The sequence below is a fragment of the Eurosta solidaginis genome, chromosome X, assembly GCF_040869045.1.
Source record: "Eurosta solidaginis isolate ZX-2024a chromosome X, ASM4086904v1, whole genome shotgun sequence".
NCBI lineage: Eukaryota > Metazoa > Arthropoda > Insecta > Diptera > Tephritidae > Eurosta > Eurosta solidaginis.
Window position 1 is genome coordinate 43271825 of NC_090324.1, and position 25324 is coordinate 43297148.

The window sequence follows — 25324 nt, forward strand, 5'->3', positions numbered from 1 at the left end:
ATATTTTATTGACACTTTTTCCCCGTGCTCTGGGATGTATTAACAATTTTTGTTGTTATATCGGCCTACATATTTGTAAGATCGCGAGTTTGAATCGAGCTCAAGGCCTAACAATAATTATTTTATCATTATTATTGTTATAATATATTTTTTCTTAATTGAAAAAATTTTAAATTAGAATAGAAGAAAGAAAAAATTTAGACAACTGCCAAAGCTCGCTGTATAGATCCATTTCGGGAACTGCTAAATTCCTTCATCGGCAACGTTTAGGCGCCGCTGCTATAACCATTCAGCCACCACAGCGGTTTTTTCTTTGTCTTCATTATTCCTACTTCAATTCTGTTTCTTGCCAATTGATATTCACAACACTGCGACATCTGTTACAGAATAGTTGTGAAAATTGGACTTTGTTTATGGCGATGATGCCATAGTGTCATATTTTATTGACACTTTTTCCCCGTGCTCTGGGATGTATTAACAATTTTTGTTGTTATATCGGCCTACAGATTTGTAAGATCGCGAGTTTGAATCGAGCTCAAGGCCTAACAATAATTATTTTATCATTATTATTGTTATAATATATTTTTTCTTAATTGAAAAAATTTTAAATTAGAATAGAAGAAAGAAAAAATTTAGACAACTGCCAAAGCTCGCTGTATAGATCCATTTCGGGAACTGCTAAATTCCTTCATCGGCAACGTTTAGGCGCCGCTGCTATAACCATTCAGCCACCACAGCGGTTTTTTCTTTGTCTTCATTATTCCTACTTCAATTCTGTTTCTTGCCAATTGATATTCACAACACTGCGACATCTGTTACAGAATAGTTGTGAAAATTGGACTTTGTTTATGGCGATGATGCCATAGTGTCATATTTTATTGACACTTTTTCCCCGTGCTCTGGGATGTATTAACAATTTTTGTTGTTATATCGGCCTACAGATTTGTAAGATCGCGAGTTTGAATCGAGCTCAAGGCCTAACAATAATTATTTTATCATTATTATTGTTATAATATATTTTTTCTTAATTGAAAAAATTTTTAAATTAGAATAGAAGAAAGAAAAAATTTTAGACAACTGCCAAAGCTCGCTGTATAGATCCATTTCGGGAACTGCTAAATTCCTTCATCGGCAACGTTTAGGCGCCGCTGCTATAACCATTCAGCCACCACAGCGGTTTTTTCTTTGTCTTCATTATTCCTACTTCAATTCTGTTTCTTGCCAATTGATATTCACAACACTGCGACATCTGTTACAGAATAGTTGTGAAAATTGGACTTTGTTTATGGCGATGATGCCATAGTGTCATATTTTATTGACACTTTTTCCCCGTGCTCTGGGATGTATTAACAATTTTTGTTGTTATATCGGCCTACAGATTTGTAAGATCGCGAGTTTGAATCGAGCTCAAGGCCTAACAATAATTATTTTATCATTATTATTGTTATAATATATTTTTTCTTAATTGAAAAAATTTTAAATTAGAATAGAAGAAAGAAAAAAAAACAAAAATTGTTACCGCAAAAAATCTTATCAACAAAGTCTTAACTATTAGCCATCAAAACATCTGGGAAGCAAACATAAGAAAAATTAAACAAATTCTTACAATCAATAACTTTTGAAAAGGTTTAAATATTCAAAAATAAAATATTTGCTCACTTTGGGAGTCAGATAGTAATTGTCTTTATTAAAAGAAATTCTTTCCCTTTTATACATAATTTCTTAACCTATACATTCATAATTATTCTAATACTTACGAACTAAAAATATGTAGATTTGTATATATGTAGATTTGTATTAATGGTATGCATATATGTAGATTTGTATTAATGGTATGTATATGTGTAGATTTGTATTAATGGTATGCAAGGACAGCATGTTGATATTTGTATGAACCATGTAAAATGTTTGTATGTGAATATTTGGGTAATTCACATTAACAAATTAGCCAATGTAGATTAGTTGTGTGTAAATATTTTGGTGACAATCTAACATTGACGATCGGCAATTGTATTGACCGGGGTGAGTGGCTGAGCAAAAATTGTAAGGTGTGAACTGACAAGGGTTTAATATTCGGCATTCCATTGATGTAGGCTTACAGCTGTGTTGGGTCGATGTAATTTATGTCGCATAATATTATAATATGATTGTGCGATGACTGCGTGTGGTCGGTTCACAAAAATTCATTGGCATAGAAGTTCATGATGCGTAATGCCACAAACGTATTGCATAGGTGGGCATGACGCATAATGATACACTTTCCAAAAATACTTATAGATAGCCTAATTCCAAAGAAAATATCAAATTTTGAAAATAATATCAATACAAATACAAAAAAAAACCACAACTGATCAACCCAAACAGTATTACAGTGTTAAGCACATACCTAGATTAACCGAATACTTCTACAAATACATTACGTCTAACAACAATAACATATGTTTAGCATACACATCGAATAATACAATATCTAGTATCTTCACAAAAACCATAACCCCTCTCAAAACTTCACAACAAAATAACATTGTCTATGAAATACCATGCAAAGGTAAAGAAAAAGAAAGCTTCGATAAAATATACATAGGCACGACTAAGCGAAGTCTAGGAGGCCGCCTAAATGAGCATGAATCAGACACAAGGAAAAAGAAAATCAACACAGCGATATCGCAACACACCACATCAAGTGGTCACTCAGCTGATAGGAAGAGAGTCAAAATATTAGACAAAGAGAAACGAACAAAAATCAGATACACTATAGAGAACTTACGAATAATGGAGTAAAGGAACAAAACAGTAAACATAAAAGAAGACACGAATTGCATTTCGGCGGCTTATTTGTTATGCCTTTAAATTCTGTTGTTTAGTTTGACAATTGGGAGAGATGTTTACAAATGTCTTCTATATATTTTCATGGAATATTTGTGTTTATTTTTCCGACTGTATTTAATTAATTATTCAATTCTCTTTCCAAAAATCACGTTTGCATAAAGTGTCAAAAGTGAAAGAAAGCGGTGAAAATTATGCGCATATTCTAAAATCTTTTATTTAGTTATACGAACTAAATATTTGTGAAAAATATACATGAAAACTCTAAAATTCAACTACAATTAGCGGACATAAATGTTCTGTAGTTATTTGATGCAAAAACACTGTAAACTACTTTTATCATAAATTTTGTATATGTGGAAAGAAGAATGGAGAAAAAATGTGACAAATGAAAAGGTAATATACGAGGAGAAGCGTCAAAAATTCGGTGTGAAGGGGTGTGTGGTAAATATTACCACTTAACAACAAAATGCTCAGGCTTGGATCAATACAGCGTCACCAAACTTGAAGAATGTGAGATGCTTAGGTTTATGTGTACTGACTGTGTGCAGTATGTACATATCGTTGATGACATCCTTAAAGATATGCAAATGGTGGTAAAGCAGAATGGACAACAATTAGCAGAGTATAGATGTGAGTTTGATAATTCACTAAAGAAAAATGAGCGAGAGATTAAACAAGCACTTAAAGCAGTGGAAGTTGCATTTAGTGAAAGAATAAAAGCAATGCAAGAAGCTCAAGAGTCTTGCGAAAGACGTGTGAAAGAAGTAAACAAAATCCGCGAAATAGCAGAAGGGTTCAAGCGAAGCAGTGAGCAAGTATTTGAAGAGTTAAAAAGCAATAAAAATGACAATAAGAAAATGATAGAAACAATTAGTAATGAAAATAAAAAAATATGCACAGAAATAAAGAGAAACGGCAATGTTGAAGCCAAGGCATCGTATGCAGCTGTAACAAAAGCGTTGCCAGAGATCAGAAAAGCTGTTCCCTTAATAGTTAAGCCAAATACAAAGCAAAGTGCAGAAAAAAATCAAAAATGATCTAAACTTGAATGTCGATCCAAAGGAACTACAAATTACAAATATAATAGCAAGACAAAGCGGTGTAGTGATTGTCGAAAGTGCAAATGACCATGATCGTGAGATAATAAAAAATGCTATTGAGAACAGCCTCGGAAATAATTACAATGTGAAGATTCCTATGAAAGTGAAAGCATCCGTTATTTTAACTGGTATAAATTTCAAGTATTATAATGATGAGCTTACCCAGAGATTTAAACCGCAAAATAATTGTCTATCCGAAACAGATATAAAAATTGTCAAGCAGTATGAAGTTAGAAAAATGAGATAATTTACTGTAATGCCGTACTTGAAGTGGAGGTTGAAGCTTTTATGAATATACTAGCCGGAGAAAGACTCAATGTAGGCTGGGCGCGGTGCAGAGTATATGATGCCTTGCAAGTACTATGTTGTTCCAAATGCAAAGGCTTCAATCACAAAGCCAGTAACTGCAAAGAAAAAGAAGTATGCACAAAATGCTTGGGTGATCATAAATATGTGATATGCAATAAAGAAGCAATAAACAAATGCATCAATTGCATCAGGGCAAATAAAAAATTAAATTTGGGACTGGACGAAAATCACGATTCCATGTGTAACGTAGCGTTACAATAGTATGACCCCCACTGTAACCCTTTTTCTCCTACGCCTGAGATCCCCACTCTAACCCTTTTTCACCTACGCCTGAGAGTATACATACATAGTACATTAACAGGTAGCCAACGTCAGCAGCTACATACCAATGCATGCGAATAGCATTTGGCGATAACAATAATATGCTCACGGTACGCCAACTCACAGTAAATGGCAAACTGAAGTACCCAATTAGCGGTTAATTTCTCACTCGCATCATAGCAGAAGCAGTATAAAAGAGAATGAATTGGCTGTTGTCACTTCATTCCTCGCAGGTTAGTCAGAGGAAGTGGTTGCTTTATTAAGCAACTCCTCCCGACTAGCTGAGTTGAAGGGGTGCTGCCTTGGCACTGGTCACCCCTTTCTTTCCAGCTAAGTAAGGGGGACCCGCCGCCTTAGGGCTACCCCGCCCATTCCTCTCAGCTAAGGCTCCAGCCTACCCGGTTCGGCAGCTGCGTAGCGTGGTGCCATCGGCCCCCAGTTTCTCCTCGCAGCCTACGAACCGGCAAGGACAGAGCTGGTGCACCGCCCCCGACACCTTACCTTAGTGTGCATCCACGGGGTGAGCGATGTCCAACGAGCCAATTCCACCTCCAGAGGGAAAGGGGGTGCCGCCATGGCACTGGTCACTCCTTGCTTGCGGGACAACGGGTCGTCGCCTTTATGGTTTTCTCGCCCGTGTCCCAGCCAAGTAAGGGGGGCTCGCCGCCGTGCGGCCGATAGGTCCCTTCCCTTCAGTCCTGGCTCAGGCAGAAGAGCGACCTGTCGGCTAAAGGGGCTACCGCTGTGCCGTCAAGGCGCACTTCCCCTCAGCCCACGGATCGACCTACAAAGACCCGGCTGGTACAACTCCGCGTCCAGCCCTGCCATCGTGCAAGCATGGAGGCAGTGGTGTCCAGCTAGCGAGCCAACACTTGAGGCGAGTGAGCCAACCACACCACGGAGTGGAAAGGGGCGGTGTCAGGGAACGGGTCACCCTCATTTGCGGGGACAACGGGTCGTCGCCTTTATGGTTTTCTCGCCCGTGTCCCAGCTAGGTAGGTGGGGGGAGGGGGGGTTGGGGGCTCGCCGCCTTATGACCATCCGGCCCTTTTCCCCTCCGCCCCGGCCCGACCGTCGACCGGTCCAGCAGCTAAAGGGGCTACCGCTGTGCCGTAAGGCGCACTTCCCCTCAGCCCATGGATCGGCCTTCGGAATTCCTGCTAGTACAACTCCGTGTCCAGCCCTGCATTCGCGCGGGCATGGAGGCGGTGGTGTCCAGCTGGCGGACTGGCATTAACCAGAACTCTTATTCATTCCTCGCAGGGTCCCTCCGCCGCCCAACTGTGACAGCGTCCTCGCAGGAAGCCGCCACCCGCAACCTCCGCTACTGGTAATCCCCGAAAAATTAATCAAGTAGAACGGTCGCACCGACACCCCGTCTTGGCCACGCCACTGGTACGCACTCCGTTGCCCTGTTGTTGCCGTCGCTATCCTACTTCGGTTGCGCCGCTGCTACGACGACCGTCAGCCGCTGCTACCTCACCACCGTCCAACCAGCTCGCTGGTACCATCACTGCGCCCATACTACTACATCCCTCCGTCCGCTAATACTGTCCGCCGTCCAGCCGCCGTGCTAATCCCGCCACTGCATACCGCTGTACCAATCTGCCCGCTAATACTGTCCGCCGTCCGGCCGACGTGCTGATCCCGCCGTTCGACCGCCGCACCGACCACTCTGCCATTACAACGACCGTTAGCCGCCGCTCGCCGCCCTCCTCCGCCATATTCGCACGGAAAGCTGCTGCCTTCACTACCCGTCAAGTCGTGTGTGTGTGTATTCGTCATTAACACATAACATAAATGTAGTCAGCAAAGAGGGTACAAAAACATATTCAGCATACATAACCTTCGGCGATATAAAGCGACGTTAGAGCGGGTGCACACGGAGGGAGCAGTACCAGTGGCCAGTCAACCGAGTCAATATACAAGGGGTACCACATTTTTTCCGGCCCATATATCACCGAATACCGAACGGCCATAATGCAATCACAACACGAGGTAGATAAGAACATAGCCAATATGTCAAGGATGGAGAAGAAGAAGAAGGATGGCAATTTATTTATAATATTCATGAATTTCGCATTATTTTAAAATTAAATATTCTGTTAGTTTTAAGAACAATGAAATTGTAAACATTTTTTTTTTGAATCAACTTTGATAAGTATAAGTGGAATGACCCTGTATATTTTATGGAAAAAAAATGTTAATAAAACGTTGCACGCATACACACCGGCAAAGCCGCTACAACAGCACACATACAACCACTAGGCCAGGCCTGGCGTGATACTCCTGTTCCTCACAACAGCTTTCCGTCAACCGAAGTGGGAGGGGGACTGTAACGTAGCGTTACAATAGTATGACCCCCACTGTAACCCTTTTTCTCCTACGCCTGAGACCCCCTCTAACCCTTTTTCACCTACGCCTGAGAGTATACATACATAGTACATTAACAGGTAGCCAACATCAGCAGCTACATACATACCAACGCATGCGAATAGCATTTGGCGATAACAATAATATGCACACGGTCCGCCAACTCACAGTAAATGGCAAACAGAAGTACCCAATTAGCGGTTCATTTCTCACTCGGATCATAGCAGAAGCAGTATAAAAGAGAATGAATTGGCTGTTGTCACTTCATTCCCCGCAGGTTAGTCAGAGGAAGTGGTTGCTTTATTAAGCAACCCAGTCACTCCTCCTGACTAGCTGAGTTGAAGGGGTGCTGCCTTGGCACTGATCACCCCTTTCTTTCCAGCTAAGTAAGGCGGACCCGCCGACTTATGACCATCCGGCCCTTTTCCCCTCCGCCCCGGCCCGACCGTCGACCGGTCCAGCAGCTAAAGGGGCTACCGCTGTGCCGTAAGGTGCACTTCCCCTCAGCCCATGGATCGGCCTTCGGAATTCCTGCTAGTACAACTCCGCGTCCAGCCCTGCATTTGTGCGGGCATGGAGGCGGTGGTGTCCAGCGGCATTAACCAGAACTCTGATTCATTCCTCGCAGGGTCCCTACGCCGCCGCAACTGTGACAGCGTCCTCGCGGGAAGCCGCCTCCGCTACTGGTAACGCCCCGAAGAAGTAATCAAGTACAACGTTCGCACCGACACCCCGTTTTGGCCACGCCACTGGTACGCGCTCCGTTGCTCTGTTGTTGCCGTCGCTATCCTACCGCCGTTGCGCCGCTGCTCCGACGACCGTTGGCCGCCTGCTATCCTACCGCCGTTGCGCCGCTCCTACGACGACCGTTAGCCGCTGCTATCTCACCACCGTCCAACCAGCTCGCTGGTACCGTCACTGCGTCCATACTACTACATCCATCCGCCGCACCGACCCCTCTGCTATTACAACGACCGTTAGCCGCCGCTCGCCTCCCTCCCCCGCCATCTTCGCACGGAAAGCTGCTGCTTTCAAGCCGTGTGTGTGTGTATTCGTCATTAACACATAACAACGGTGTTCTTATTAAGTGGGGGTTTGTGGGACCTCTACTTGACGCTGGATTGACTGAGTGCTACCTCAGCCTTCGACAAAACCCACCTCATACATGGTCAGAATGTGTCCTGTGTATCAACAAAATTTCATAGCAAGGAAGAGGAAGATTGGTTATTAGCAACCAATGAGGGAATCTGTAAACACAAAACACAAGTCAAAAACTAATACAAACCTTCGTAAGAAAGTGCTCAACTTGGACTGTATATATCTTTATATTAATAGTATTACAGAAATAAGCTAGAGCTGGAACATCTTACTGAAATACAAAAACACCCAGCATTGTTTTATGCGCGGAAACGTGTACAACAGATAAAATCATGGATTCCGAGCTATGCATTTCCACATATAAATTCATCCGCTGCGATTCCCACAGTAGACATACAGGTGGTGTCCTAATGTATGTACATGAAAATTTACAATATAGCATAGTGCGTAATAAAGCTATTGACAGGAATGTGTGGTGCATTATCATAAAACTTAAAAAATATGCGTTAAAATGGCAAATTGGTGTACTCCATCACTCACCAAATAGCAGTGCTGCTGACTTCATGACATACTTAACAATGTCATCAATGAACACCTCAGGGAATCTGACAACATTATAATAGTTGGATATTTTAATATTAGTATGAATATATCAGCAACATACTCAAATCAGCTTATAAGTTTATTTGCACAAATGGCTATGGTACAAAGAAAAAATTCAACACAAGGATAACTGAGCACTCTTCTACGAAAATATACTTATTGTTCAGCAATAACGAGCAAGTTACTGAACATGTAAGTGAATATAGAATTTCCGATCATGAAACAATTCATTTCAAAGTACCAACAGCTAAATATTGCAAAATGAGAAAAGTTGCTACTGTCACCAACTGGGAGTACTACAGCGCAGAAAATCTTTTAAATCTGCTGCGAACATGCGACTTTAGCTCTGTGTCTCATGTAGGAGTAGAACGTCGAACTGAGATCCTGAACAATATTTTAACTGAAGCTATGCAAGCACTGACGTATGAGAAGAGGATCCAAATACAACTGAGGAATAAGTGGTATACCGTGAGCTAAGGGAACTGCACAAAAGAAAACTTCAATCCTATAATACTGCTAGAAATACTAGCAACTGGGAGAATTATAATGGCGTTAAAAAAATATATAAAAAAACTGTGATGTATAAAAAGAAGAAATATATGGAAGATAAAGTGCTCGATAGTGAAGGAGACATGAAGCAGATGTGTAAGTTTTTAAAAGATCTTGCTGAGCTCACCAATGACAAAAAGGTTGTTAGCAATATAGTAATTAACGATGAATGCCTCGAGAAGGAATACGGTATAGCCAATGCCCTAAATACATTTTTTGTACAGAGCATAGCTGAAATTAATGATACCATTGAAATAATTCCGATTGCGGCAGAAACAAGTGTAAATAATGCCATTGAAACTTTTCAATTCGCCGACGTAGAGTTAGATGATATAATGAACATTACTAAATCTTTTAGAAAGAAATATGGTGGAAAAAACCTTTTGTCGGAGGGGGTATTTAAAGATGCCATGATTTACATTGTTCACTTCTACAAAGATATAATAAACGAATCAATAAACAGTAGCATTGTTCCAAATTGCTGGAAAGTATCAACTATAGTACCTGTGGAAAAAGTCAAAAATGCAGTAAGGCCGGAGGAACTGCGCCCAATTATACGGTACCCGCAGATGAAAAAATTATAGAAACGGTGGTTAAAAATCAATTAGTGGCATATCTAGATAAATACCAAATTATTATACCTGAACAATCTGGGTTTAGGAAGAGCCATTCTTGCGAAACAGCACTGAATCTGGTTATTGCGGAATGGAAAGATGATATAACTGACAAGAAAGTTGTGATCTCAGTCTTTTTAGACTTAAAACGTGCTTTTGAAACTGTGGATAGGGAGGAACTGCTGAATGTTATGTTTAATAATGGCATAAGAGGAAAAGCCTTGGAATGGTTCAGAAGCTATTTGAGTAATAGAAAGCAGAAGACGATAATTTGAAGTGCAGTTTCACCGGTTGCTGATGTATATATTAGGCTACCGCAAGGTTCAGTATTAGCACCGCTATTGTTTACAATATAAATTAACGATATTAAAGAATGCTTGAAATATTACAATATTCGACGATTTGCAGATGATGCATTGATAACCATCAGTGAAAGAAATGCGGGCTTTGCGGTATCGAAAATGTAAGAAGACTTAGACTCCCTTTTCAAATGGCTATGCCATAGAAAGTTGAAAGTGAATGTGGATAAAACCAAATATATGATATTTTGCAAAAATCAAAGTATTATAGGTGCCAATAATCTTAGCAATATTACTCTGAAGATAAGAAATGTTGAAATTTAGCAAGTAGACAACATCAAATACCTAGGAGTCTGGATCGATAAAAACCTTAGATTTGGAGAGCATATAAGTTATTTAGAAAACAAAATTGCAAAAAAAATTGGTTTTATGTACAGAACTTGTAAATATATTAGTCAACGACACAAAATATTAGTGTATCGATCAATTATTGAACCGAACTTTATCTATTGTCCAACAATCCTGCTATTAGCAAATGACACACAAATAAAAAAACTGCAGATACAACAAAACAAGGCGATGTGATTAATTTTAAAATGTTCGCTTAGAACACCAAAAACTACAATGCTAAATATGTTAATCTGGCTCAGTGTAAAACAGTCGATATATTATTTTACATTGAAATTTATACATCATATTAAATTAGGAATAACACCGAATTATCTGAACGGGAGAATACATTTTAATCACGAAATACATAACTATGGAACTAGAAGCAGCGGAAATATAAGACTGCCAAGAGTAAGAACGGAGTTCGCGAAGAAGACTTTAGAATATATAGGTTATAAAATGTACAATGAATTACCAAATGCGATAAAAGACTGTGAAAATATTAATAAGTTTAAAGCAAAATTATTTTTATACTGTGAGTCATTAAGCATGTAATGTAAACAATTTATTTATATATATATATATTTTTTTTACCTTGAACTAAGTCTTAAAGACCGTAAATAAATAAATTATTATTATATAATTGGTATCAGCGATATGTTTTTATAATAGAAAATTTTACATATATGTATATGTATGTAAGTCCATTTTCGTTTATTGTTTTTTGTTTGGTTTTAATTTTTGGACATTGTTGAAATTTTAAACAACTATTTTTATAATTTCATGTCAAATTACGTTGGTAAATTGAAAAAATATTTAAATAAATGCAGTTTCGGCCCTGAGGAAGCTAAGATGCTTAGCGAAACGTTGGGACGTAATAGTGGAGTTTTACTTGCACTAAAAGCAACATTATGGTCAAGAAAAACCTGTCATAACACAAAGATACATTTTTTTTAAATGCACAACAAAGAGAAAACGATAGCACGAATATCACACTATCTCCGCTGTCGGAACATATTCGCTTCGAACCTGTTACTTCGAAAAAAACATGCAACATGATGCAGTTGAATCTCGAACAAGCCTATGCTCACACAAACATATAAATTTTTTTTTTTTTTTTTTTTAACACAAAAGAATACACTAGCTCACGGCCAGTTCAGTATAGATTCGCCTTGTAATTGCTCCATTTCTCAACCACCCAACATGTTCCTTAACACAAGCACACACATACATATCTATCATAGCACGCAAACATAATAAATTTCATTGGCACACCAAAATCAAAAATTTTAACAAATGGATTTAAATTATTTTCTTTTGATGTACCCTTTTTCTTTTTATATATTCTTTATTTATACTCATTTTTTATGAACTTTCCCTTTATATACACTTTCTATATAATTTTTTTCACAAGATCGCACACTTTTATATACATATATATTTTTTGAATTCTACCGAATTCTTCAGTGGACTGTAGTTATTTTATTTATTTATTTATTATAATTTAAGGCTCATCTTTTTAATTAAACTTTTTCCAATTCCAAAAATTTCACAAACTTTTAAGATATATATTTTTATTTTCAAATTTTTAGCTTTGCATACGCGTAAACTTCTTAATCGCTTGAATATTCAAACACTTTTGACCGGAAGCCATTTGAATTACGTACTACAAGCATTTTTCACTCAACTGGCCTTGATCCGGCTCGACACCGACAATGATGTTTCATACTTACTACAGACATGCGTGGGTGTGTACAGCCACACTCAAGTTATATGTAAAGGAAACGCATAACTTAAGGGAAACAAGTAAGGAAGTCTAAGTTCGGGTGAAACCGAACATTACATACCCAGCTGTACACTTTAAATGCTGTTGTTGTTTGTTTTGTGTTCTTAATAGTGTTACAAGGCTGCGCAATACTAAATATACATATGGTTCTATTCTGAACTAATTTTTATTCGAGTTATGGCCCCCGAAACATAGAAAATTGCTTCGTCATAAAAGGGGCGGTGCCACGCCCATTTGTTAAAATTTAAAGTTTTTCCAATTTATTGTTATTGTAGTAATATATTTTATATGACTTTTACTTTAAAAATCTTTTTAATATTTTTTTAAATTTAATTATATGTAATGAAATATCAAGTTATCAAGTATGTAATTTAACTGCTTGGAGCAAGGCAAGAAGGGTGGCGGGCAGGCATGGTGGTAGCCAGGCTGAGGCTCGTCGGCATCGAGGCGCGGTTCTTGCCACCTTCCTCGACCCACAGTCACAAAAACAAAATTATTGATATCATACCTAGATAAGAATATATAGGGGCATGTAGAAGACAAGGAGAAAGAAAAGGGGAAGAAAGCAAGTGGGAGAAGACCGTCCGTGTCAGATGGCGTCATCCCAACCCTCTTGTTCTTGAGGCATGAACAACCTTGAACTCCACTTTGACTCCGATAACCGAGTGGATTTCCTTTATCCTGACGTTCGTCCGTCTGTGATGGTCTGGTCTAAATCATCGTCCGTCAGTAAGTTGCAAAACCTAACTCATTCCTAGTGTGCCACAAGGGCAACACCCACACTAACACAAAAGAAAACTTACAGGGCCTGCATTTTTCCTGGCATTTTCTCAACCAATAAATTCAAAGTGACACATTTCCTCTTCATAGAAGTTTATTTTCACAAATTCACCATTTACTTGTATACTAGTGATTTGTATTGGTAATTCTAAATTCTATTATTTCTTATTCTGGTCTACACTCAACCAAAAGAAAGATATTCCGAAATCATTACATATAATTTTTAAAGCAAAAACAAATCAAATAGCTAACAAAAAAAAAATAATAAGAATACCACTGCCGGGAACACCCTTTACTAAAAATCTATATTAAGCAATAGTTAAAGCGATCAATTAAATATGTGCATACGATTATATTAGGCAAAGAAGCATAAGAAAAGAGAGATTATGACAATGTTATATACATAAAGATTACCATTCATTATATATAACCATTCACTTACTCATCTCCCCATGCTCATCTGCAGTCCAGGTACCAAGGCTGTAGCAGCGGGAGCTGAAAGATATAAAGAGAAAAAAACCGTATTCTATGTACTTTTGTACTATTATATACTATTACCTCATGGAATCTTTAGTTCCAGTTTATAAAAGTTAAAATACGCATGCACTTTTTTTTGCGCTCGTGGTAATTAATAAAAAAAAAAATATTTAATAAAAAAAAAATTTAAAGTTAAAATAATCGCGGGTTAAGTGTGAAGTGTACAGTGGAAATATATTGGTCAATATAAAAACAAGTGGTTACCACGAAAAGTGGTTTACCAATGACCAAATTTCTTAGGAAAGAACCAGGAAGGTGCAACGCGTGTTTGAGGCAGATCCTTCTTTTTTCTTTTAGAAATCCTTAATCAAGAAAAAGAAGTAAAGAAAATTATAAAAAAAGTAAAAGAATATAAAAATTATCAATAGATAGTGAAAGAAGATTCATGTGTGCCTATGTATTAGGGTGTGAGAAAAAAAAAAACATAAAAAAAATCAAACTCGCAAAAATAAAAAGAATTCAGAAAAGAAAAGAAGCTAATACTAATATACTAAATAAAGCAATTATGCAAAAAAAATCCTATATACATATGTGTGATGAAAATGGTGTGTGAAGTGAATAATTTGTATGTGTGTTTTTGGGTAAGTGAAATATGTATAAAAAAATATGTATTGAAACGTTGGGTCTACTCGATGGGCGTAAATTATAGTTCATGTAATAAAAAAGGAAAGGAGTACAGCCCAAAGCAATAATGTGCGCGCACTTCCTTTGTAACTACAGCGAGAAGGGACCCTTCGTTTGTTGTTGTTCTGCTATGCAAACAGAAGCGACTAAAATTGATTTGTGGTGCTTTGCTATTGTAGCTTACCGTTGTCCAGTGAAATAAAAAGAATACAGTACTTGCTGTACAATAATTTGTATTTATTAATCTTTGGATAATTTCTGCTTGGAGTGTAGCCCAAAATAATATTGTGCGCACACGTCCGAACAGTTCGCAAGCTCACAGCCAAGTGAAGTCTGTCGATCATCAAATAAAAATCTATACATTGAAATATAACGAGGCTTGCTAATTTGTGTTTGCAAGTATGCATATTTTGCGAAAAGCCTATAGGGTTGTATTTAGCTTCAGAACAGAGATTACTCATATAATTAATACAAGTCAAACAAATAATGATGATTTAACAGCAGTATAAATAGGCTTTTTGACCATTATTTGCTTAGTGCAAAGTTAAATTAAACTCCACTATTTCGGCTCAACGTTTCGCTAAGCACCTTAGCTTCTTCAGGAGCGAAACTGAATTTATTTAGTAATTTTTATCACAAACCAGTAATTTTATAACAACAGCAATGTACATAAAAGAAAGTTATTAAAAGAAATTTTGGTTAGAATTTAGCAAACAGATTGTTTAGTGAAAAACTTACATATATAAATGTATGTATCCCTAGATTACATTAGGCGTCACAAATTGCACAAAGTATAAACTAACTAAGTTATTCAAGAAAATTAAAAGTATAAAAATGGTACTAGTAATATGTAGTACACTTGTCATTAAACTGGACTTTGATCATCAAACATAATTGGTATGTTTTGTTTACATATGTACGTATGTATGAAAGGCTGTGTTCAGTGAATACCTAAGAATGTGAAAATGTAAACAAAGGGGATAGGGATACATACATTTATATATGTAAGTTTTTCACTAAACAATCTGTTTGCTAAATTCTAACCAAAATTTCTTTTAATAACTTTCTTTTATGTACATTGCTGTTGTTATAAAATTACTGGTTTGTGATAAAAATTACTAAATAAATTCAGTTTCGCTCCTGAAGAAGCTAAGGTGCTTAGCGAAACGTTGAGCCGAAATAGTGGAGTTTAATTTAACTTTGCACTAAGCAAATAATGGTCAAAAAGCCTATTTATACTGCTGTTAAATACATAATTGACCGGCTATCTTTTAATTAATGATGATTTCAATTAAGTACGAACATACATAAATATATGATTGCTTCAGTTGCTGCGAGGTCTTCCTCGATGACGAATACCGTTGACTGGTGCCTCTCTTGCATCTTTCACGCTTTGATAGGGAGTGAGTGCGGATGCGTGATACATACCAATTGGTTATTGTTAGGCATCTTCATGCGCAATAACATACGTTGTTGCCCCTTTTCGTTCTATAATGGTGTATGGGCCATCACGTTTAGAAGCGAACTTTGCCGTCACCCCTTTACTTGCATTGCTCAGAACATGTGTGGTAACCAGTACTTTTGCTCCTATTTCAAACACATTATGTTCACGTCGTTTTGAATTAGTACTGCTGTTGTTGGCATCTTGTTGCTTTCTTTCTTGCTCTTTGGTTGAATAATTTTGTTCGGCTTTAGATAATAATCTACTGGAATGCTCTATCGGGTGTTCGCTAGGACCCGCATCAGCAGCAAAACTGCCCAAATTGTAAGCTCGATAGCGTGGAGATACAAGCAATTCTCGTTTGTCGGACTTTCTCCCATTATTTTTATGGGAGGCGCAAACAGACGCGAACTATTTTCGGCAGTTGTTACACCGATAGGAAGTGAATCCCTAAAAATGTTTTGTACCATATGAGGCGAGTACTGATTGTTTCGAGGCGTTCTTCCAGCGGGTTTACCAAGAGTACCTATTTCTAGGATACGAGGTCAACAAATTTAGATTTTGTGTTCATATCTTCTGCACTAACTCCAGAAGCTTTACAAGCATCAATATTGTAACAAATATTAGCAACAGTAAGGCATACTATCATCTCTAAGTCGATACTAAGCAGTCACTTGTATCTACATAAACAAATCATCCATTGTGTCTACACATATGTAAGTACAAGCAGCGGAGAGAAACGCACAAACACATGCATATATCTGAGCTACTCACAAAAGTATACAATCATTATTACTCACATATACACGCGTATATGGCTATGCGAGAAGCTATAATCGTGCATCTGTAGTTTATAGCTGGTAAGTTTATAGCTGGTAAACAAGTAGTAAATTCTAGAAGAAGAAACGCCTAGAACTACGCGAACGAGACATCAGAGAGTATAAGAGGGGTTAACGCTGAGTACGCAGTAATCAGTTTTATTTAAGTACGCTATTGGTTGTGAAGTTAAGTGTTATTGTGAAGTACTTTTAAGTATTCTAATAAAGACCATTTTTGCATTATTGAATATTGGAGTGATTTATTCAACAGTTAAGCGATTCGAACATTAGCAGAAGATTTGGAATAAGCGAAATTTCCTTAAATTCGTTACAATATATTCTCCTGCAATATCTAGTGCAAGAAGCTGGCTGATATCATTGGATTTAACAAACTCGTATTTAACGTTTGGTTCATCAGCGAAATATCAGAATTTTTGCGCCATATTTAAAACAATATTGGATTGTTCCATAAAATCTGCACCAATGAGTGTACGGTTTTTAGTGGCATACGGTAGAGAAAGTAGTCGAATTTTCCTTTGGCGGTTTCTAATCGTTAAGTCGCAAATGGTAGATAAAACTTTTTGTGTGGTGGTGCCGCCGTCTGCTATGGTAACATCAGCTTCGCCGTCTTGGAAAATACACACCTTTTGTGTCAAAATCTTCTTTAAATTTGCACTGACAATACTTGTCTTCGCACATCTGTCGAAACTAGCTTCCCCTTTTAAGCCAAACATCTCTACATGAACAGACGGGTTCGGTCTACCAAAAACTGTTGTGGAAACATTGTTAAATGCCAGATATTGTGGACTTTCTTTATTTCTTTCACTACATTTTACACAGTTTGACCGATAAACGAACGGTACACCGCATCCGTAAGCTGATGTACGTTTTTGAGTAGCGCTTTGTGATACTGTTTCGCCAACTTTTGAGGTACTGGCTTGTAGTTGTGGCGCATTTTGTTGCTTTTGTTGTTTCTTTCGGCAAATATCGACGGTATGACCACGACATCGACTAAAGGAGCATCGCTTTGGGTCTTCTACATGCGCCTGGTCAGTGACGACAGGTTTACTTCGTGTGACTTCTTGAAAAAGCATTTCTGCTTCACGGCAATGTCTCAATAATTCCTCGAAGGTTGGTGTTAATTCACGGCGGACTCGCTCACGAATCTTAACGGACTAGGGTGCGTAAATCATGCTTTTTGTAACTACTCACTTACGCTTTAATTCAGCTGTCAAATTAATAGCCGCTTTTTACAAACGAAACTGTCGGTTGGTTCTCTTGCCTGTTGCTTGTGTTCAAAAATTGAAACAAAAATTTTCCAATCCGGATTTGGTGGTGAAAATGTTGTACGGATTAAATGAACCGCTTCGTCAAATGTTGTAATTCTTTCTTTCACCCCAATCCACCATATTGCTGCATAACGTTCCAAGAGAAGTGGCATTCCGCGCAATGCGTCTGCGTCGGAAACTCGTTCAATATCTTTCTAAACGTCCAGTACACCCCGTAAATGACCCTCCTTTTCTATTGCCCGATATCGCTGCCAAAATTTGGCTAAATTGTTCTGGCGAAAACGTCGCCATTGGTTCGGCTTTGTCGTTGTTCGTAGCTCCACGTTTCGCGCCAATGAAACGTTGGGTCTACTCGATGGGCGTAAATTATAGTTCTAGTAATAAAAAAAGCAAAGGAGTACTGCCCAAAGCAATAATGTGCGCGCATTTCCTTTGTAACTACAGCGAGCAGGGACCCTTCGTTTTATGTTGTTCTGCTATGCAAGCAGAAGCGACTAAAATTGATATGCGGAGCTTTGCTATTGTAGGTTACCGTTGTCCAACGAATACAGTACTTGCTGTACAATAATATGTATTTATTGTTCTTTGGATAATTGCTAGTGCTTGGGGTGTTCCCCAAAATAATATTGTGTGCACACGTCCGAACAGTTCGCAAGTTCAAAGCCAAGTGAAGTCTGTCGATCATCAAATAAAAATCTATACATTGAAATATAACGAGGGTTGCTAATTTGTGTTTGCAAGAATGCATATTTTGCGAAAAGCCTATAGGGTTGTATTTAGCTTCAGAACATAGATTAATCATATAATTAATACAAGTCAAACCAATAATGATGATTTCAATTAAGTACGAACATACATAAATATATGATTGCTTCAGTATGTATATAAAAATAAGAAAAATCTAACAACATAAACTACAATTTAGAAGAATATTTCACATATATAGGGATTGCAGGGAAATTAAAAAAAATGAACTTATAATCTAAATAATTATTTTTAAACCTAAATAAAAACTAAAGAATATTCTCCGCCCCTCCGTGGTGGTGTCATGTTGTCGTATTTGCGGTGGATTCGATGATATAATGAGTCCGCTCTCTACTTTTGGGCTCCTCTCATCAGAGCCCTGTTGATGCAACTATCCACACCGAACATGAAGGGCACACAGTACCACATAAAACACCCTACCATTTGCCCAAAACAAATTTTCAGAAACTCAGATCCACACCAAGAGATGGCACAATTACACATGCACAACCATACGGATTTGCAACCATCCGCCTAAACACACACGCCTCCACAACATGAGATACTAACCACAGCGCTTCAACACAAATACACCACCAATCCACCGAAAACCAACACCGATTCACGCAAACAAACGACCAACCAATCTCAAAAGTACCAAATACGATCCACCAGCATACACCACAAATACCAAAGGACATGTAAGCATCAACACCACAAGGAACACCCAGAAGCAACCACACATTCTTATTCCAAATCACAACCACTAACACATAAATACACCCATAATCTTATCTAAACATCATCCAGTTTACAACCACTCCCGCTGATCACAACCACACCAGCGACTACCACGCAACACTTAGAAACACTACGACCACATCTCTGATACGAAAGCATTCCAACAAGGAAATAGTACCTAAAACCAACATTCAGTAATTCCAACAATCCACCAAAACACACGGTAAGCCCAAACACAACCAAAACTATTTGCAGGTGGAACACCATTTTCCAAAGACCAACTAAAACACACGCAAAGAGAAGACATCAGATCACATCAGGCCACATCACATCACATCGTATCACGATATCACGTCACGTTACATCATATCGCGAACAACTAAAGCCGTGAGTTGTATTTAGCCAATCGCTGGTGTGGACTGCTGCATCAGCAGGGCTGTGGTGAGAAGAGTCCAAAAGTAGAGAGCGGACTCATCATCTCATAGAACTCGCCGCAAATACGACAACATCACACCACCACGGAGGGGACCGAGAATATTCTTTAGTTTTAATTTTGGTTTAAAAATATTTTTTTTAGATTATAAGTTCGTTTTTTTTTTTGAATTTTCCTGAAATCATTATATATATGAAATATTCTTCTGAATTGTAGTTTATATTGTTTGATTTTTCTTATTTTTATATACATACATATTTCACTTACCCAAAGACACTCATACAAATTATTCACTTCACACACCTTTTTAATCACACATATGTATATATGATTTTTTTTTGCGTAATTGCTTATTTTATACATAATCTTAGCTTCTTTTCTTTTCTGAAATCTTTTTTTTTTGCAAGTTTGATTTTTTTTCTCACACCCTAATCCGTAGGCACACATGAATCTTCTTTCACTATATATTGATAATTTTTATATTCTTTTACTCTTTTTGTAATTTTCTATACATATTTTTCTTGATTAAGGATTTCTATAAGAAAAAAAAAGGATCTGCCTCAAACACGTGTGGCACCTTCCTTGTTCTTTCCTAAGAAATTTGGTCGTTGGTACACCACTTTTCGTTGTAACCACTTGTTTTTGTATCGACCAATATATTTCCACTGTACACTTCACACTTAACCCGCGATTATTTTAACTTTTTATTTTTTTTTTATAAAATATTTTTTTTTATTAGTTAGCACGAGCGCAAAAAAATGTCCATGCGTATTTTAACTTTCATACACCGGATCTAAAGATTCAATGAGGTAATAGTATATAATAGTACAAAAGTACATGGAATAGGGATTTTTTTCTCTCTATTTCTCTTGTCTTTCAGCTCCCGCTGCTACAGCCTTGGTACCTGGACTGCATATTAGCATGGGGAGATGAGTAAGTGAATGATTATATATAGTGAATGGTAATCTTTATGTATATAACGTTGTAATAATCTCTCTTTTTTTTATGCTTCTTTGCCCAATATAATCGTATGCACATATTTAATTGATCGCTTTAACTATTGCTTAATATAGATTTTTAGTAATGGGTTTTCCCGTCATGGGTATTCTTATTTTTTTTGTTATCTATTTGATTTTTTTACTTTAAAAATTATATGTAAGGGTTTCGGAACCTCTTTCTTTTGGTTATTTTGGTTGAGTGTAGACCAGAATAAGAAATAATACAATGAAATTGAAACAATGCCAGGAAAAATGCAGGCCCCCAAGTTTTTTTTTGTGTTAGCATGGGTGTTGCCCTTGTGGCACAGTAGGAATGAGTTAGGTGTTGCAACTTACTGACAGACGATGATTTAAATCAGACCATCACAGACGGACGAACGTCAGGATAAGGGAACTCCACTCGACTAACGGAGTTAAAGTGGAGTTCAAGGTTGTTCATGCCTCATGAAAAAGAGGGGTGGAATGACTCCACCTGATACGGACGGTCTTCTCCCGCTTACTTTCTTCTCCTTTTCTTTCTCCTTGTCTTCTACAGGTCCCTATATTTCGCTCATCTAGGCATGATATCAATAATTGTGACTGTGGGTCGAGGGAGGTGGCAAGAACCGTGCCTCAATGCCGACGAGCCTCAGCCGGGCTACCACCATGCCTACCCCCCACCCATCTCGCCCTGGACTAAGCAGTTACATTACAATGGCGCCCAACGCAATAGCACGATCATATTTTAGTTTCTCACATTTCTCTCTACTAATATTTCTTTCAGTTTCTTTTTTTTATTTTCAAAATATAACCAAACAATAATATTCTTTTTTGGCGACCTTATATTTAAAGAAATTGCTTTATGTGTACCGGCTCGAGGTCAATATTTTGGTAATAAAAACACCAGTTTTTATTTTTTATTCCGATATATTTCGGTTACACATCGGTAACCGTCTTCAAGGGACTATACAAAACAATGTAAAAACAAATTTTCATACATGTAATGTGTCATATATTATAAACATACATACATTTTTGAGTTAAACGTCCGTTAGCGTTGGCGTGGAGTTTTGTACTGTCGATTTTGTTGTGAGTAAGTGTCTGTACAAGTGAGCGACGTTGATCGTGTCTGTTTTGAAGTTTAGTCGTATGTCTGGTGGTGTATGTATTATGTGTAACATTTCCAGTGTTAATCTCTTTCTATAGTGATTTTGTTGTTGTAATACTGACGCTTTCTCAAAGTTCGGACAGTGGCCACTAGATGCACAGTGGGCTGTTAGTGCAGTTTTTTGTTATTTAAATTATGACAATGTTTCATGTCCGATTTGTGCTGTGCTATTCTCGTTTTTAACTTCGATTTGGTGGTGCCTACGTAAATACTTCTGCATGCTTCGTAGTTATTGCCATTGCACGGAATTTTGTAAATGGCGTTGCTTTTTTCCATAGGAGGTATTATGGACTTGGTTTTGTTGAACATGTTTTTGAGTGTGTTACAGGGTTTATGGGCTATTCTAAATTGTTTATTGTTGTAACAGTTGGACTTGATTAGACGCTCTGATAGTTGAGGTACGTAGATTATCGATTTAAACGTTTTTGGTGTTACGGATTTTTCTAGATTACCTGCAGAAGATCGATTTCTTATTAATGTCCTTATAATATTTTCAGGAAAATCATTTAGTTTGAGTAGCGAAAAAATTTCTTGTCTAATTTCTTGATGATAGACATCGTCTGATATCTGTAGCATGCGTCGTATACAGCTCATTGCTGTATTCATAATTATACTCTTCGGGTGTTTAGAGTAAAAATTTATTAGTCGCCCTGACGCAGTTGGTTTCTTATACCATATAAGTTTTAACTGGCTATCTCTTTTTATAACCATAGAGTCTAAATAAGATAGTTTTCCTTCTTCTTCCATTTCTATGGTGAACTTTATGTTTTTATGAAAAGTGTTCAGCGCGTTTAGGGTATTCTATATTTCATCATGTTTTACAATTGCGAATAAATCATCCACATATTTTGTCATAATTCTTGGTTTATGCACTAATTTTTCAATCGTATTGTTCAAAAGTTCTTCCATTATAATGTCCGCGATAACTGGAGATGCCGGCGATCCCATGGGCATACCTCTTAATTGTGTATAAACCGTGTCATTGAATTTAAAGTATCTGTTTTCTTCGATACAAAACTTTAATATGTCCATAAATAGTTGTTTGGGCATATTAGTATGTTCTTTTATAATCGTCCATTTATTACGTATGATGTCAAGTGCCATTTGTGTTGGTATACTTGGAAACAATGACACCACGTCAAAGGAGATGAGTCTTTCATCTTCGCAAATGAAGGTATTATTGATTCTATCTTTAAATTCAAGGGTGTTCTTAACGTTGTATTTGGAGTCAGCCGTGATATTTTTTTAAATATTTATTAGAAATTGGCATAGACCATATGATGGAGAGTTAAAAGCTGAGCAAATCGGCCTGGGATCGGTGGGATCTTTTCTATTCACTCTCTAAGTCGTCAAGTCATTGAGAATCTCGCTCATTTTATTGTTGTAATCGACTATCTCCATGGCTACGGTTTTGTTTCCTTTGTCAGATGATAAAATTCGTATGTGGTTATTTTTATATATATGTATAGTCCCATGAAGACGGTTACCGATGTGTAACCGAAATATATCGGAATAAAAACTGGTGTTTTTATTACCAAAATATTGACCTCGAGCCGGTACACATAAAACCAATATAACCAAACATTAATTTAAATTTCCCATCACCGCTTACTATTTTGATCTATACTATCTTTCCGCTATTCTTATTTTTCTTATTTTCCTACTAACTTTTGTTTGCACTATATTTTTCCTTCTATCGGACAGGTTAGGGTTACGAGGGTAGCATTACTTTCCGAGTCGGTGAAGCGATTTGTACCTGAGTAACAATTGGATAGACGGGGGGTAGTGCTATCCCGACTTTTTCCTCTACTTCAACGTTTTGATAAAGTGGAATTCGAAGTCGAGACTAGCACAGTTCAAGACTTTTTTTTTTTTGCAAAGCTGCTCAAGCTGCCATGAAGATGTTCCAGCAACAACTGCATGTGAGGTTTACAGAGAGTGACCACTGGGGGGGAAGAATACGGTTTTAAGAAAATAGGATGTTTTGCAACCACGGCTGGAGCAAGTGCTCTGACCGTAGATGTGCCAAACAGGGTAGTTAAAGGGGGATTAGCTGACTCGACTTCGGACAGGAAACAGACGGACGTCGCAAGGTCAACACCAAAACACACTAACCACTAACACATAAAAATTAAATATATATATTTTTCGCATAAAAAAATTCAGAAAGCAGCTTAAATTTCGATTCAAATCTGTATTTGATTAAGTTTTAGGAAGAAAAAAACACCAGTTTGTTTTTGCATTGTAGCCTTTTATTTAAATCTTAATCTACTAAGAAATAAATTCGTAATTGTGGAAAATTTACTCTTAAATTTTTTGGAAAAGGGAAATATTAGTCATATGTATTTAATTAGCGAGCTTTGCTCATATTGCTTTATACAATGGTTTTTGTTATTGATATTAGAGAAAAATTGTAAGTTTACAAATGGCGATGGTTACTAGGAAATGTTTCTGAATTTCACTTCTTCATCAGCTATCTTTTCGGGAGCTGAGCATTGAACTCGAATCTCCAACATTCATATCAGTGCAAAGGCAGATGCCTTTAGCTGCTGAGCCATATGAATGTCCCGTTGTTCGCTGTACAATTGGTCTCTAACAGTTTCCTTTTTTGTTTCTATTCCTTTTAATCACCATGTAAGCACATACACTCTTATGTAGTTTATTCCTGATAGTGTGGATATGATTTTTAGGCGTGCTTTTTTGAAAGCTTAGTAACATTTGTTCGTATTTTTACAATATTTGTTTTTCAATACTTCCGCTGTTACTATTATATCAATATGATCATATGTATTTAATTAGCGAGCTTTGCTCATATTGCTTTATACAATGGTTTTTATACTCAGTTGAGCAGAGCTCACAGAGTATATTAACTTTGATTGGATAACGGTTGGTTGTACAGGTATAAAGGAATCGAGATATATATATAGACTTCCATATACCAAAATCATCAGGACCGAAAAAAAATTTGATTGAGCCATGTCCGTCCGTTCGTCCGTCCGTCCGTTAACACGATAACTTGAGTAAATTTTGAGGTATATTTATGAAATTTGGTATGTAGGTTCCTGAGCACTCATCTCAGATTGCTATTTAAAATGAACAATATCGGACTATAACCACGCCCACTTTTTCGATATCGAAAATTTCGAAAACCCGAAAAAGTGCGATAATTCATTACCAAAGACGCATAAAGCGATGAAACTTGGTGGGTGAGTTGAACTTATTACGCAGAATAGAAAATTAGTAAAATTTTGGACAATGGGCGTGGTACCGCCCACTTTTAAACGTATTTTATACGTATTGGTATAAAAAATGGCCGAACTCCGACTATGACCACGCCAACTTTTTCGATTTCGAAAATTACCAAAAACGAAAAAAATGCCATATACGAAAAAAGGGATGAAACATGGTATTTGGATTGGTTTATTAACGCAAAATATAACTTTAGAAAAAAACTTTGTAAAATGGGTGTGACACCTACCATGAATGAAATGAAAAAGTTAT

General features: G+C 37.4%; 1 protein-coding gene across 5 annotated transcripts in view; it reads right to left on the reverse strand.

The window, feature by feature from the left end:
• LOC137235429 (membrane-associated guanylate kinase, WW and PDZ domain-containing protein 3) overlaps positions 1-25324 on the reverse strand; it is a 512969-nt gene that overhangs the window by 62935 nt on the left and 424710 nt on the right. For 3 of the 5 annotated variants that reach the window (XM_067758414.1, XM_067758416.1, XM_067758415.1), the window contains exon 2: positions 4092-4333. The exons of 1 other annotated variant lie outside the window; for it this stretch is intronic. The gene's annotated coding sequence lies outside the window, so the exon portion shown is untranslated. Of the gene's footprint in view, positions 1-4091; positions 4334-13493; positions 13547-25324 lie in introns of all 5 variants that reach the window. One more of the 5 variants, XM_067758418.1, reaches the window with a different exon arrangement.